Below are 17,740 nucleotides of genomic sequence, written 5' to 3' on the forward strand. Positions count from 1 at the left end.
TTTTCTTGCCCTTGAACTTCTTAGGTCTCAGCTTTGGATGCAGAATCCAACAATGCTCATCATCATGCCCATCCTTTTTACAGTGAGTCCATGAAGCTTTGCTTTTTTGTGCAATGTTATCCTTCCTTGCTTTCCACTTCTGCTTTCTTTTCTCCTTTCTCTTACTTGCAGTGGGTTGGGATGGTCCCCCCAACTTCTGGATTTCCATTCTTGCCTCTAGCTTCTAGATGAGTAACTTGTATAGATACCTCATCTATACTAGTGGGATTAAACATGAGGATGGTATGCCTTATGTAGCTGTGTAGACCACCAATGTAATTCAACAGAGTCTCTGGTGAGTCTAATGAGATTCCTAGAATCAATGATCTCTTTCCAAATTCTTGAGTGTACCCTTACACACTTTTCCCTTTCAACTGCCAAAGAGTTTGACAACTCATCATGGCTTGTTGCATGTAGGCCAATGGATAGAACTTCTTTTTTATTGCAGAAACAAATTCACTCCAGACAAATATGTTCTTACCATGTCTTTTCATGTTAGCTTGGGTTCTGCATTCCCACCATACCAAGGCAGTGCCTCCTAGGCATAGGCTTGCCAAGTGAATCTTGATCTTGTCTGAGTCGATGTTCTGTACTCTGAAATAAACATCAATTTGTCTAATCCAATTGTTAAACGTTTCTGCATTTAACTCTCCATCATATATAGGTAAATCAAATTTAACATCTAGCTTTATTAAAGATGCTTTCTTGTTATGCACAGGTCTATTAGGAGGTGTGAGGAAGATTTCCTATTTCCCTTTTCCTTTGGAGTGGTCATGGAAGTGAGACTCATATTCTTCTTTGTCTTGTTTAGAGCCTAACGCGTCTTCATCCTTATTTTTTCTAAAGTCCCTATACATTTCTTCTACCATGGACTTTATGGCTAGGAAACTTTCTGTGAATTGAGGGTCTGGCCCCATAGAACCTTCCTCTGACATTGTCTTTCGAGGATAGACTCTCCCAATTTCAGGATTAGTTTTGACCAACTCTCCTTCTCCTAATTTGAGCTTTGATATAGTGATCATTTAACAACTAAACCAACACAAGCTTGTCTAACCTTTACAGCCTAGAGCTCTGATACCACTTGATTTGAAAATCACCTCTGAGTGACCTCAATTAGTTAATTAATGAATGAAGGTATTACAAACTCATGTGCTGGTGTGTGTCCATGTTATTTTAGGCAATGGATCGATCAGATTGCAAAATACACAGACACTGGAAATAGAAAATAGTAGAGAAACACAGTAAGAAAATACAAGAACACAACAATTAATAAGGATTTCACCCTATCCTTCAGGGCTACGTCTCCGGTCTAGCTTTCACTGGTGGCCTTCTTTTATTGTGTCTTTAAAGTAGAGAATTATAATGAGGAGCTCAACCTGAGTCTCCTGAAACAAAATTTCTTGGCAAGGTGGTTCTTGGATTCCCCAAGCCACTGGAGTACACAAACTCTTTGCCTTAGCAGCTCTTGACGTCTGTGGTCTTTAATGGGAGGAGCCCAATGTGGTGGTCAGTTCCCCAACAGATCCTCTCAGGGATCGCTCGATGTTGCCTTATGCTACAGGTCAGCTCGGCCCTCTATCCTTCTGCTTCTTGCTTTACTGTCACTTCTTCGCTCTTGCTTTCACTCTGTCTTCATTCTCCTCTCTCCATGTCTTTTGTTCTATCTATTCATGGCTTTAATGCTAATTGATCTCATGACTACTCAATTCCACTTCCTTCCCCCGTTGGATCTTCTGATGTTGTTCACTTGGAATTCCCTGTCTTCTGCATCATCATCAACGGCTCATAGGGAATGGCCACTTCCCCTCACGAACTGCGCCAGGTCTTCCTCGTCAGTTTGGTTTTCCAGTTACACTGTGGAATGAGTCATCCGCCATCTCGGCAGTCAAAATAGACCTAAAATTCTTATACATCGCGGATTAATCCCCTGTTAAATCTAGTTCCCCCATCATGCACAATCTCAGCCATTAGATGTGGAGCCCCTAGATCTAACTCCATTCGCTCATTTCAAGCAGTTGACTTGCTCGACCGTTAGTGCATGATGAGTGGTGATTTTCTCTCTCCTCCGCCTGCCATGCATCGGGCATTGAGTGGAATCGCTCGTTTTTCTCCAAATCCACTTACCACCCAAGGGTGCCCCCAATAAATACCACCGCTTTTGGAGCGCGGGTCTCGCCTTTAGCCTTTAGCGCTTTTCCCCATGGTTTTCTTGGCCACTTACCACCCAAGGGTGCCCCCAATAAATACCACCGGTTTTGGAGCGCGGGTCCCGCCTTTAGCCTTTAGCGCTTTTCCCCATGGTTTTCTTGGCTGTCATGTGACTGAGCGCTCGGGGCATCTCCTTCTCAAAGGGATTTCCCCACCAATGTGTGCTAATCACACATCAGAAATGGCCTCTTTTTCCCAATCTAGGCTTCCGAGTGGCCAGTTTTTCCTCCTGCATGGTCTCCATGGGCCTCGGTCAGCGCACTTTGACAGAGGTCCTCATCATTCCTCGCTTGTTGCCAACTGGCACTATTAAGAGGTCTTATTGATTGCTCTGTGCTCTTGAATTTCAAGTTTTTTCCTGATTTGATACAGTCATGGTGCTTTGATTATTATTCATGGATCCAATTCGGTTCACTATGCCATGGGAGCAGTGTTGATACAACTCGGTAAACCCATATGTTATCATTCTGAGACATTTAATTCTACAGTAGTTAAATATCCAACATATGATAAATAATTGTATGCATTAGTACAGAGTGTGAAAAAGTGGAAACATTATTTAATGGGCAAAGAGACAGTCATACATATTGATCATCAACCACTTCAATATCTACACTCCCAAACTAAGTTGCAACAATCAAGACACTATAGGTGGATGGGTTTTCTACAAAAGTTTCATTTAGTCATTAGATATAAAAAGGGCATACATAATAAAGTTGCAGATATGCTATCTAGACCTATCATTAATGCATCCACTATACTTGAGCATAATTCAGTACTTAATGAGAGCTACATTGAACAATATGCTCAAGATATAGATTTTGAAAATCTATATGAAACTTTAAGTCAAGGCAAATGAGTAGAAGAATTGGATTATCATGTTAATGACCGACTCTTGTATCATTGTGGGAAGCTATGCATTCCACAAATTGAAAGAGTAAAGATGATTCGAGAAGCACACACTTCTCTAATTTCAAGTCACTTTGGGGTAAGTTAAATAGTTGCACAGCTGCAAAGATTTTGTTATTGGCTAAAAATGAATGAGACAGTTTCTAGATATGTAAGAGGGTGTACCATGTGTTCTACAAGGAAGCCCAACAATAGAAAACTAGGCTTGTACACTCCATTACCAATTCCTTCTCATCCTTGGGAAAGTGCTTCCACGGACTTTGTTGGAGGGCTACCCAAATCTAGGAAAGGTCATGACTATTTATATGTTGTTGTGGATAGGTTCAGCAAAATGTGTATTTTGATACCTTGTAACAAACAAATTACAACTGAACAAACTACAAAATTGTTCTTTCAACATGTATGGGTTCATTTTGGATTACCCACTTCCATTGTATCTGACCGAGACACCCGATTTATTGGGAAGTTTTGGTCAAGTCTGTGGGAATTGATGGACACCACACTAAAGAAAAGCACAACCTTTCATCCATAAATAGATGGCCAAATAGAAGTGGTCATCAGGATAGTGATCCAGTTGCTTAGACGCTGTTGCAGCAAGCATCCCAAACTTTGGGATGAACATTTGTGTTATGTGGAGCATGCTTACAACCAAGCAAAGCATTCTTCTACACATAGACCTCCTTTTCAGACCTGTTTTGGTTTCACACCAAGGTCTCCCTTGGATTTTGTCTTTGGTAAAGACATAGCAGTTGATTGACACAGTGATGTGGACAAGGCAACCAATTTCATTGAACAAATCCAAGAGATTCACCAAGCAGTACAGGAACAGTTGGAAAAGATCCAAGCCAAATACAAGGCAAGGCATGACAAGCATCAGATGGAGCATAGTTTCCAAGTTGGTGATCAAGTATGGTTGTATATCAACAAAGACAGAATGCAAGGTGAAGGTAAAAAGCTAAAGCCAATAAGGTATGGACCTTTCAAGTTACTTGAGAAAATTGGTGAGAATTCTTTTTGCCTTGATTTACCAGCTTACATGCACATCTACTCAGTCGTTAATGTAGACAACTTGAGACTATTTGAACCTTCATTAATTGAAGATCCCAAAGAGCAAAGTCAATTGCCTTCTATTGATGATCTATTACCTGAATATCTCAATAGAAGACATAGTTCTGGATGGGAAGGTCAGGATGACGCATAGGGGAGATGTTGAGTACCTCAGGATTGGACTCAAGGGTTCAAAGCCAGGCAGTGCAAAATAGATAGAGATTGGACAAGTGAGATAGCTATATCCTCACTTAGTCAATGTTTTAAAACCAACTTTTGGTGGTCCAAAAGATTTTTCAGTGGCAAGGCCATGATTCGAATTGGATCCTTAAACATATTTCATGACTGTTTCAAAATTATGTCAGATCAAATCTTATGAATAACAAGTATCAGAAATGACCTCTAGACAATGGCAATTGTGGCCTGCACGAAACAATGAGGACTCTCGATCAAAGCGCACTGATCGTTGGCCCACGGAGACTACGCATGGACGCAAATTGGAAATTGGAAGCCCAGACGCAGAAACAGAGGCAGTTTTTGATACGCGATTAGCGAAAAACCCTCAGAGAAGGAAATGCCTAAGTGCTTGATCATAAGGAAAATAAGGAAACCATGCGGAAAATGTCAAAAGGCAGGTCCCATACCCAAAACCAGCAGGATATCATGTGCACTTTAAGCAATAAGCAAGTTGGGCTGAGTTCAGAGCGATGCCGTACACTGGGCAACGCGTGTCCAGTGGATGAGAGAGAAAATCGCTTACATTGCGTGAGTAACAGTCGAGCAACTTACCCGCGTGATATAAACGGAGACCATAGGATCTAGAGGCTCCAGATCAACGACGGAGAATTAACTCGATGGATGACCAGATTCGACGGGAAAATAGACTGAGGCACATGAAGATTTGAGTTCCGGCATGATCGATGAGCTAGTAGAAGAATCATTTTCACAAGCAAATCCTGGAGTAATAGAAATAATGATCGTTTGAAGAAAACTGACACTCATTTCGTAAGGTGACAAGTGGCCACCTCTCTGTGCAGTGTTACACAACGATGATGACGCAGAGCAGGGGAATTCTAGTGGACAGAGGCAGGCAATCCAGAGAGCCAGGAAGAGGAAACAAATAGTCAGGGAGCAGATTGACTTTAAGCCACGAACAGACAAAGAGCAGAGGGAACAGAGGTAGAGAAAGAAGTGAATTGCAAGGAACAGAGAAACGAGTTGACCTACAAAGCAAAGGCAACATCGAGCAAACAGAGATAGAGAGAGTCCGAGATTCTATGAACTCCAGAGAGGGCTTGAGAGATTCAAGCAACTCCTCTGTGTATACCTGTCCGGTATTGAGTACCAAATTAGGCTCATACCATTGAGACCAGTTGAGGTCGAGATCCAGTAAAGGGGAGTTTGTGTACTCTAGAGGCTTGGGGAATCCAAGTACCACCCTATTGATCATCATCTATTAAGTAAGACTCAAATTGAGCTCCTTATTGTAAAATCTCTGCTTTAAGACACAATAGAAATGGCCACCACTGAAGCTAGGCCAGGAGACATAGCCCAGGAGGATTAGGTGATCTCCTTATTAAATTTGTTTTGTTTTTGTATTTTCTTATTGTGTTTCTCTTACTGTTTCAAGTGCCTATGTATTTCGAAATCTTATCGATCCGTTGCTTAAAATAACATAGACACACCCTAGCACATAGGTCTATAATACCTTCATTAATTAACTGAGATCATTCACGAGTGATTTTCAGATCACTTCAATATAACAATTCTAACAATAGGTTTTTTTTTAATTAAATTATAAATTCTTATTATATTAAACTTAAATTTATTTATAACAATCCTGACAATAGGATTTTCTTTTTATTAACCTCTAAAATTAAAATAAATTTGAAATAGTTAATACCTTTGATGTATTTTTAATGTAAAAACCCCCTTTGATTTAATACTAGTATAACTAACTATTGATTTAATAATTATTTAAATTCTGTAACTTTAACTTATTTTAATTTTTAACTAAATTTCTCTCCTTTCCCTTGGTGCAGTCCTGCTAGCCGTTTCCAAGTCAAATATAGCCGTTAGCTGGTCAATTCAGTGGTTGCCTGGTCAAATATAGCCGTTGAGGGTCCTGCTCTAACTATTTAACATGCAGCCTAGATCTGATTCTTCAACTTGTCCTAATTATGAACCACACTGGTTGGTTTGAAAAGCATCGACAAATGTAATATCATGTGATTTATGCCAAAGAATTTCTCATAATTTATTTTATTGAAAAACCTTAAATTTATTATTTTTAAAATGTTTCATAAATTTCAAATAAATTAATGGAAAAAAATCAATTAGTTAAGTTATACTACTATAAATTAGTATTTTAAAATTATTCTAATTTTTCTAAGTTTTAGCTCCTTTCTTTAAAAAAAAATTCGTTCATTTTGCCAAAAATTCTAATCACAAAATTGAATTATGAAATATGCATAATTCAATTGTTATAATGTTTCACACATTATATCTATCTATATATTCAAAAACTTAACAATTTATTAGTATTATTATAAATAAGTAAAATAATAAAAGAAATATATTTATCTTATTACGAATAGATAAAATATTAAAATAATTGTATATTTATTTAAACTTAATACTTATATGTTTTTTTCTAGTGTATTTTTTAATCAAAATTGAAAGTCCATTAATGTTATTACTAGCACAACCATATAAATTAATGGTGTTTAAATGTAAATAAGCACACCAAAACACTTATTTCATCATACATCTCAACTTACAAAAGTTTAAGAAATTATAAGAATTAACTATTTTATTATTATTATTATTATTATTATTATTATTTTTTTTTAACAAAGTCGGTTGCTATATATTGATTGAAAAAAGTGATAAGGCATGGAGCCGTACATAGTTTGCTTCGAGAGCATTACATATCCGAGGATAGAGCCTGAGGTTCCTATCCCTGAATTGGTTTCTGAAAATTCTGACTACTAAAGAGCTAGTACTACTATATATCCGGACGAACTGATGACACAAAAATTTGCATTTGCAATACATAGTTAGTCAATGGAAATATGACTGATATTTCTCGCAGTGGAGTCCTCGGGATGCTGATCTGCTTCCATTGGCTTTGCGCTTGAAGAAGTTGATTTCTCTTTCTGCTTTGCTTCCAAAATTTCCCTTAGAATTGCCAACGACTCCTCGGCATGGATGCATCTGTTGTTGAGCCCGTTGAACTGCTCCTGAGGCGAGTGAACCCTGTGGAGAAACAAATTCATTTCTGTACGGTATTTAGCGTGGAGATTTCTGAACTGCTCCTCGAATTTTGCTTCTAGACTTCGAATCTGCTCTGCATGCCTAGCTTCCATATTTCGCACTTGATCTTCCAGAATTCGTTGTTGAGCTCTGACCTCGTCGAATTCGGCCTGGAGGTCGCGGCAATGGAAGCATTGCTCAGAACGAGCCATCACAAAATGGGGTTGGATTCTAAGAGGGACGGTTTCACAAGGATGATCTATAGACTCCTTCTGGCTACAAGAGAAAAAGGCCCAGGTAATAATGCGCGGATTATTGGCAGGTCTGGGTAAGATTAAAAAAGAGCAGATGAGCTTCGAGATCCCCGATCTCACTTTCAAGGATAGGTAAAAAAAGAGAATCTGTAAGATAGCTCCCAGGACTAAGAGATAAGAAATTGAAAGAAGGGGAGATGAGCCGGGTAGGTGCGAGCAGAGGGAGCAGGATGGAAGGCGGGTGGACGGCCAGCGAAGACGTTGAGAGAGAAGCAGGAATTGCTGAAGGAGGGGCACTGGATTCCCTTCAAAGCTTTTCCTGAAAGAGACCGAAGGATTGATTAGAGAAAAATTAGGCAGGAAATAGAAAACCGATACCAGAGCAAGGGTTCTCCGTCGTGGCTGACCCTGAGCGCTTTCTTCACTTTCGCGGGGCTGCTCTTGGTCGCAGAGTTGAGAGACAATAGAATGCATTCCTGTGCTCAAATTTATGGATCGGGGTCGACTGCAGCGGCCTGGAAGCATCCGATCCTCTATAATAATTAGATATGTATCTATATCTCTAGGACGATTGACTGTGGCAGCAGAATCCATCCTCAGTCCTTCACTGTGGTTATGAATTTTACTTGGGATATCAGCTGATCTGTGAATCGTATCCTGAGTGTGATTGCTTGAGCATTTCGAGCTGTGTCCTGAGACTGTTTTTACCTTACCCATCACACGCTTGTTGGATTTGCGCGCTTGGGTATTGTCAGTGTCGGCCTGATTCATGGCAGGGGCTGGAAGAAGGCTCGTTGACTGTGCCTCAGTACTCCTTCCTGATGTCCGACTGCTTTATTAGCATGTTGATCCGCTTCCCCATTGTATGTGCGTAGGATATGGTAGAATCGGATATTTTCAAAATAATCGATGATGAGAGTGATGCGATGGAGATGCTGTTGAAGACTACTGTTTGAGGATATCCTGTAATGGTTCATGTAGCCGATGATTATAGAGGAGTCTCCTAGAACAATTGCATTTTTGATTTCCCTATTTTTTAATTGCAGCAATCCTTGATACAGAGCAAGGGCCTCGGCATTATTATTTGTTTTTTCCCCTAAACTCCATTCATAGCTGCATATTTCTCCTCCTGATTCATCTAATATAATTCCTCCTGCACCTGCTGGTCCTGGGTTGGACTTGGAGGCTCCATCAAAGAAAAGGATTGGACAGTTATTGCTCATTATCCATCTTTTGAATTCCTGAGATGGTAGCCTTATTTCCCATTCTTTGGTCTTATGTTGGAGTTTCATGCCATTTCTCTGAATACTCTGATGTTGGCCTGGGCTACCTAGTATATGCCTGATCATGAGCCTCTCTTCAATTGTATAATCAGTTGCTTTAATGGTTCCTGAACATTTGACAGCCATCGTCTCCTGCGCCAGTAGATGAGCACTGCTACATGTTTTCCTGACATTGACTTCTTTATTTTGAAATATTTTCTTGTTTCTAGTGAGCCAGATTTTCCAAAGGAGGTTGTGGGGGATGATGTCCCAGGTTCTTTTGACAATCTTGCTCCGCTTTTCTTTCCAAGGGCAATTCCTTCTCCAGTCTTGAATTGTCTCAGCAATGTTTTGCTGAGGATGCCATGTAATGTTGCCCAGGTTGGCCATGATAGTCCAGCATTTCTTCGCAAAGGCGCAATCAAGAAAAAGATGGTGGATGGTTTCCTCCTCGGAGCAGCAGTTAGGACAGATTGAAGGACCATGTATCCCTCTCTTTCTCAAATTTTCCGTAGTGAGAATTCTGCCCTTAAGCAGCAGCCAGATGAAGAATTTGACCTTTGGGATGGCCTCAGACTTCCAAATTGTTCTCCATTGATTCCAGACCGGTGCCTGATAAGTATTGTTGCAGATGAATTGGTAGCCAGATTTAATGGTGTAACCTGAGCCCGTGGGGTCCCATCTAAGCCCATCTAGAGCTCCTTTTTTAATAGGGGCTCTGTTTTGGAGGTTTTTAAGGAGGGCTTGATAGCTAGATTCCAAGTGTGGGGGAATAGCTGGGAATTTCCAGCTAAGCCAAGCACCACTCTCAGCGTCCCATTTTGAAATTTGGTCCAGCCTTTGAATGCCTTTGCTGTGAAGGTAAAGAATGATGGGAATGGCTTCTTCAACAGTATTTAAGGGTTGAAGCCCCATGATTTTGTCAGTGGCATAATTAATACTGCTCCCATCCCCCGGAATCTTTGAGGTGTTTTGAATAAGAGTGGGGATTGCTTTCTTGCAGAGTTGCCAGATTTTGGTGGAGTCTCTTATAGGAATATCAGATTCAAGAAGTCTTTGTCTGTGGTCCGAAAGATATTTGCATTCAAAGACCTGTTTCCACCAGGCTTTTGGTTCACTAATAAGTCTCCAAGCCATTTTAATCCCAAAGGCGAGATTTAGTATTTTGGGCATTCTGATTCCCAATCCACCTCTGTCTGGAGATTGAATTACACTTTTCCAGTTGACCAAATTGTATCTATTTTTTTCTTTTTTCCCTCCTTGCCATAAGAAATTACGGAGAGCAATTTCTAGCTTGTTGTGGAACGAAGCAGGAGCTTGGTAAAGAGTGAAACGATATAAAGGTAAGGAGGAAATACCTGATTTAAGCAAGATTAATCTGCCCGCTGGGTTAAGCCATTGAGTCCCCCATTGCTGTACCTTTCTTTTGACTTTGTCTATTATTTCATTCCAGGTGGACGCTTTAAGAGCGCCCAAGGTGACCGGCATCCCAAGATAGGTGAAGTGATCCCAGGTTTCTTTGTCGGCTACTCCAAAGATATTGGCAATACTGTGAGCTGTTTGGTTGGGAATGTTCCATCCATAGATGCAGCTTTTCTGAAAGTTAACTTCTCCTCCAGAACACTCCATAAATTGATCGAGGAGAGCTTTGAAGCGCCTTGCTATTGTGGTGGAAGCCCCACCAATAAGCAGGGTATCATCAGGGAATTGTGAGTGATTGATGTTTTTAACTCCATTCCCAAACTTGATACCAGAGATGAGGCCGACTCTTCGGCTGTGATCGAGGTTGCTGCTGAAGGATTCAGCCATCAAGATGAAGAGATAGGGAGAGAGAGGACATCCTTGCCTTAGTCCTCTTGAAGATTGAAAAGCTTCACAAGGGCGGCCATTAATGAGAGGCGAGATCCAGGGACCAGAGATGCATGTGGCAATGGTGCTTATGAAGTCAGAATTAAAGCCCATTTTTCTCATGACAGCGTACAAGAATGAGTGTCTTACTCGGTCGAAGGCGTTGGCTAAGTCAAGCTTGAGGACGAAACCATTCTCTTGTCTAGAGGTGCTAGAATGGATAGCTTCTTGAACCAAGGAGATGGAATCGTGAATTTGCCTGTTGGTCATGAAGCCCCCCTGATTTTCAGATATGACGGAAGGAAGCAAAGGCTGGAGTCTAGCTGCTATGATTTTTGCAAAAATCTTATAAGAAGTATTGCACAAGGAGATTGGTCTAAATCTGGAGAAGGAAGTGGGCCTAGTTTCCTTAGGAATGAGGGCAAGAAAGGTTGAATTTGTGAAACCCCCCATTTTCTTTTTTCTTTGTATGCCTTTCATCATTTTTACAAGATCTTTTTTTATCAAATGCCAATGGTCCCTGTAAAAATTAATAGAGAAACCATCTGGACCTGGAGATTTATCTGGTTGAAGAGTCCAGATAGCTTTTCTTATCTCTTCCTCTGTTATTTCACTGTTCAGCCTCTCATTCTCCTCAGCAGAGATTTTTCCTGGAAGGTGTCGAAGGAAGGCCGTATAGTCCATGGCGCCTTGATTTTCGGTGAGAAGGCACTTGTAATGATGGAAGGCTGCACTTTTAATAGATTCCTGATCTTCATGCTGGCTGCCTTGACTATCTGTAATAGTGGTAACAATGTTCCTTGATTTTTTTACTGTGGCCTGCTTATGGAAATATGTCGTATTTTTATCACCTTCCTTTAACCATATTTCTCGCGACTTGAGCCTCCATTTGATTTCTTCCGCCCTCTTAATTTGAGTTAGCTGTCCCTGCACTTCCCATTCCTTACTTTTAAGCTGATTAGTGAATCCGTGATCTTCTATTTGTTTGTGAATATCTTCCAAACTCTGCTGTATTTTTTCCTTTATTTTTTCTGGTTCTTGGTAGCTAACTTTTGCCCAATCCTTGAGAGCTTTCCTTGTGTTTCGAAGTTTAGTTTCCCAAATGTAGTTTGGGGAGCCCTCCACGTGATTCTTCCATGTGTCTTCTATAATTGACTCGGCCTCAAGGCTGTCTCTCCACAGTGGATTGTATCTGAATGGGATTGGTCCCAAATTGGCATGGGAGTCCATCGTTAATAGGATGGGGAAATGATCTGAGGCTGTGGCGCTTAGAATTTTGGTGTGACCTGCAGCAAAGGAGGAGAGAAGGGAAACATTAACCAAAATTCTGTCCAACCTTTCCATAATGTTACCTGGCCCCAGTCGTCTATTGCTCCAAGTGTATTTTCTATTTTTTGGGATGATGTCCATCAATTCGTGTTCAGCCATGATGATTTCCAGCTGCCTTCTGAAAGGATCAGGGGTGAAGGCGCCCCCCCTTTTCTCATTCGCGTGGAGAATTAAATTGAGGTCTCCAGCAAGGATAACATTTGAATTCTGCTCCTTGTCTATTTCCTGCTTCAATTCCTTCCAGCATTGTTCCTTTTCCCGGAAATGGTTGGGGATATAGACATTGTAAATAATTAAGTCACAGCTTTCTTCCTTGTTGACGAGGTTGGTCCTGATCCAGTTTGGATTGAGGACAGAGGATATGCAATTCCACTGCTGCTTATTCCACATAGTAGTGATTCCTCCAGAGGCTCCTCTGGAATTGCTACTGATCCCTATGAAGGATTTTTGTGCTTCTATGATTAACTGCATATCATTCTGATTTTGCTTGGTTTCCTGAATTAGAACAATTTCAGGCCTTTCTGAATGAAGGAGGTCTCTTAGGGCAGCTGTTTTAGAGGGGTGCCCCATACCCCTGCTGTTCCAAGATAAAAGCTTCATCATAAGACGTTCGAGCGAGGAGGTGCTCGCCTCTCAAGTTCTTTAGCTGCTGTGTCTTTCTCTTGAGAACCTGTAATAAAGGAGTCCATAGGGGTTTGTATCCCGAGAGCTATGTCCTTTTGCGTGCTTTCTTCCCGATGCTGCTTGGCTGATTTTCTGCCTGGTCCGAGTTTCTTGTGGATATCACCGGATGCACCAAGGTCCTTGGAGGAACTTCTGGTAGTTCTGATGGGCTGGGGTCCGAGTGCTGGCTGAGATGGGTTCGAGGAGATCAAAGGAGGCTCAATACGGGTCAGTACTGGTTGATCAGATTGAGGGCCATCATTGGACACTTTCGATTTGTTTTTAGATAAGTTCCTTTCCACTGAGTGAGGAGGGGAAGCTTGGAGGGGGGAAGAGGGAGAGATTCTGGGGCCTTTGGGGGAGGGAGGGGGAGATGGAAGGTCCTCTGAAGCAAGGGATCCAAAGGGGTTGGAGGACGAGGGGAAGACAGGGGGAGAGGGAGGGGTTCCGGAGTGAGGCACCTCAGACTCAGAGGGAGGGTTTGCTTTCTTCTTTTTCCTTACTATTTCCCATGCTTCCTCATGTGTTTCAGAATTATTGTTATTGACATCTGGTTTAGATTTAGGACACCTATTTGCAAAATGACCGTACTCATGGCATACCTTACACTTGAAGGGAAGTTGTTCATAGTCCACCTGTTGAATATGCGTCCACTGATCCACTCTGAGCTTAACTGCCTCTGGAAGACCTTTGCCCAAGTCTACCTCCACACAGATCCTCGCACAAGCATACATATTTTCCTTTGGTTCAGATCTGTCCACATACTTACCTATTGCATTTCCAATCGCTCGAACAGTTTCATCAGCCCAGCAGTGGAGCGGCAGATGCGGAAGGCGAACCCATACAGGGACTGCGTTGGGAACATCCATTTCTGGATCGAAATCCGGGGTCCAACGGTTGAGATAAAGGCCTCTTGTGTCCATAAAGTATGGCCCATTCCTGAATATTAGATTGCGATCCTCCACTGATTCGAAAAGGAAGGTAAAGAACCCTCTTCCACAGAACCTTATGGCAATTTTTCCTTGGACCATGGCATTCCAATTTCTTTCCACCAAACGTTGAACAGATCGAGGGGAGGGCCATAGCCCCGTGAACTGGCCAACCAATCCGCGTTCAGCTAAGGCTACAGCCGATCTCCTTGGAAGAGAAAGGGGAAGAGGGATTTCCGGAATTTCATCAAGTTTTTTGATAAATTTGGAGGCAGAAGGTCGGATCCTCTCAGAGTTATTTTCAGGGACGAGAGAAGCAAAAGCTTTCTCAAAATCGGGCTGGTTAGAGGCGTGAGGGTCCATCGGGAGGGATGCTCAGCGAAAGGCAAGAGGGGGGGGCAGGAGGCCCAGGAAAACGAAGAGAAGCAGCAGAAGGCTGCCCTCAGGGCCGCGCGAACAACCAGGGGCGGGCAGGAGGCCCGGGATGCAAACAAGCAAGGAGGGCGCAGCAAGGAGAACCCGCAAGGGCCTGCAAGCCCGGCAGCAGGGCTGCCAAGCTCGAACGAGAGCGGTCAGGGCTTTCAAAGGCGGGAGAGCTCCATCTCCAGCACGCGATTCCAGAATCGTCAAAACCCATAAACCTTATTATTATTATTATTACATAAGTTAAACATATATATTTTGAAAAAACATGTCACAACACTTTATCCTCGAAATTCTTAATACGTAAATAATTTTTTTGACAATATCATTTGCCAATAGTAAGACTTATCAATACCACATGCCAGAAAAACCATAACTCATTTCATATGACACTTGTTCATTTGACAAATTCTTTAAATTATGAATTTAATTAAAAGATTAAAAAAGTTAGAATATGTATGAGTCATATTTAGTGGTAGAGTTCTTAGTTTGATCCTATTATTAAGGACATTTTTAGGCTTAATTGGTTGAGGAATTCTCTCCAGCTAAATAGCTTCCTAATTTGGTGTTTAGTTGAGATATTTAGGTTCAAGATAATTCTCCAATATTTTCTTGTATTAATATTTGTAACAATATTATTAAGAATATAATGGCTATGAAAAATTAATTTGGAATGTTTGGCCATTACTCATGCAGGACCTTGGTGAAAGAGGATTGTTGTAGTGTGTGGAAGAGGCGCAAACCTATGTAAATTTTTTATCCCTTTGGCATGACGCTGAGGTGCGAATGATCCTTGGCCTGCATGTTAAAGGAAGCCTTGATGTGTGTGTTGTTGAGTTGCAAATAAGCCGACGATGGTGATGGAAAAGTGTGTTGTCATCTACTATAGGACTTTGTTTTCTATATTAAGAAGGATCAGAGATGTGAGTTGGAACTAAGTCGATGGTGGTGATGGAAAAGTTTGTTTTTAGCAATTATAAGACGTTGTTTGCTATATTAAGGATAGTAGACATTGGAGACTGTGGCTTTATTGATTGACCGTGGAGCACAAACCTGTAAATCATTCTGCATACAAAGAGAAAAAACATATTTTGTGGTGAGAGCGTTGTGCGTGTTGTATGGTGTAAGCATTGTGGCTGAAGAGAAATACCATTGTTGTGTGGTCTACACATTGTGTGGATCCTTCGCATTAATTGAGTGAATAAGCAATGTTGGTTGTGGGTGGTGCCCTTGCTCTAAGCATGGAGCTAAGTCTCCATGGGCTGCATGTGGTATTGGAATGTCCGACTAGTGTGGCTATGTTCAAAGAAATATGCATGTAGTTTTTTCAAAGCGCTGAGTTTGAGTGTTATGTCTAAAGGTAAACTTGTGTAATGCTTGTTGGCTTGCCATTGTTGACTCGAGCGATCTGTGTGGCTTTGTAGCTATTGCGAAGTCTAGAATCATAGGCTATTTGTGGAAGTCATCATATGGCTATGTGTTCCAAAGTTGTGTGGAGGAGGAACAGACCTCTTGAGCGTGTTTAAGTTGTGTATTGAAAATTTTCTACAGACCTCCTCTATGTGTGATCCACTCAAACCTGTGTTAATCCCTCCGGCATGAATTACGACAAGTTGTGGCTGTGTGGAAAGCTTGGTTGAGAGAGAAAATAATTTTTGGAGTATTTTTTAAAAGTTAGGCACTAGGCCTGTCAAACCAAATCAATTCCTGAAACTTGAGACTGAAGACCTACAACCAAGAAAGCATGGAATGTAGCTTGTGTCGTGGAGTTGCATAGAGCTGGGAGTCCCGATTCTGGTTTCCTCCTATTTCTTTTCCTTGAAGAGGGATTCCTAGAGGTAGAGGAAGAACAAGATTATAGAAAGATCCATTGTCTAGAATATTTCTCTATCATTGTAAATGGAATAGGCACTAGGAGGTATCAAACCTGTCTGGATTTGTACAGGTATTCATTGAGGCATGAATTTCATTGAAGTCTTGGTTAAGTTTTGGATCATTTCTTGTACACGCTTTGTGGCTAGGAGTATACATACAATGGTGGAGGTGAAAATATCTTCAATTTATTAATAGTAAGCATATTGACAATATCCACTTAAATACGGGAGTGAAGTTATTTTTTTCGAATTAGCTATTCTAACAAATGATAGATAGAGCATGGAGATCCAAGACAATCACTGAAATGGAGATCTTAATCTTATAGTTGAAAACACCAAGTTTGTGCATGTGTAGTAAAGTGAAATTATGTGATGTCTTAAATATTATTGATATTTTTAAAAGGAAACATATTGAGATTAGTAAATTCAACATATGACTGTAATTTTTAGAATTGACTATTCGAACAATTGTATAGTGAACAATTCAAGAAGAATAAATTAAGATGATTGATATATGCCTATGATGAGGAAATTGAGGAAAAAAAGAATAGAAATGGGAGTTTCTAAGTAAGGTTGTGTATGATTCTAGAGGAGGACCATGTTACTAAGAGACAATAGATAGAGGATGTGTAAGAGGAAGCATGTAATAGAACTTATGGCAGAAACAATAGGGAATATGTTTGTAGGAATATTATGGCTATAATTGATATTAGAGTAGTAGTTGAGACAGATAGATGTAGGTAAAGTTGTGTGAAATAGTAAGCCTCATTGGTCCAGGTTGATATCGGTTACCACCCACCTTTTCCCTTGGTTCATAACAAATTTTTCTATTTTGGTAGTTTTTCTATAGTTTTTAGGTCTTCCAGAGAGATTTTGAGGCCCTAAATGGTGTTTTTTTGGGAAATGGGATGATGTTATTCATACAATATCGATGGACCATTGGCAATAACAAAATGTGCTTATCAAATAGACCTTTCCAATTTGATATCATGTCTATCAAACAGAGATCATATGCCAAAGTTATGACCCTGATAAGTTAATGTTCCAACTTACCCAACCGGGGACAAAAAGCCTTTGATGTTTCATCTCCTAGGGTCATGTTTTTGGATTTTAGGTTTATAATTGCTTCTTTATGATAAAAGAGATTTGAGCACCATTGTAATATTGTCCAGTGAAGGCATGAGGCCATCACATTTCTTCACAGAGATAAAATACAACCATTTGAGCTAGTTTATTTTCATATTGCATGTACACAGTTTGAATATTTCTATTATTTCATAGAATTCAAGCTTCACTGTATCTCTGAGTTTTGCTTATAAATATGTATATCATTTCAATCCCTTCATAAATTCATAATTCTCATGACCATGAGCCATGCATTATGGTCATAACAAGTCTACTTATCATGTACATAGTGATCCTTGAAATTTTTTATGTACCCAACATCCTCATAAGTTGGAATATGTTGTATGTGCATCTATGTAAAAAGAAAAAGGCATATCCTTGTAAGACTTGAAGAGGCATGCATATATATTTGTCATGTGTTCCCTAGTGACATAACGTTTCTTATTTCGTTTAGCTTAGAAGCCTTTGTTAGAGATTTATTTAACACTTTAAAATGTTGGAGAATGTAACTAGATTCAGTCTTCATAATTTGTACTATTGTGTATTTTATGTAAAAAGCAAAAGAAAAGAAAAAG

The sequence above is a fragment of the Pinus tabuliformis genome, chromosome 3_1, assembly GCF_031772625.1.
Source record: "Pinus tabuliformis cultivar Carrire ecotype Pingquan chromosome 3_1, CPIR1, whole genome shotgun sequence".
NCBI lineage: Eukaryota > Viridiplantae > Streptophyta > Pinopsida > Pinales > Pinaceae > Pinus > Pinus tabuliformis.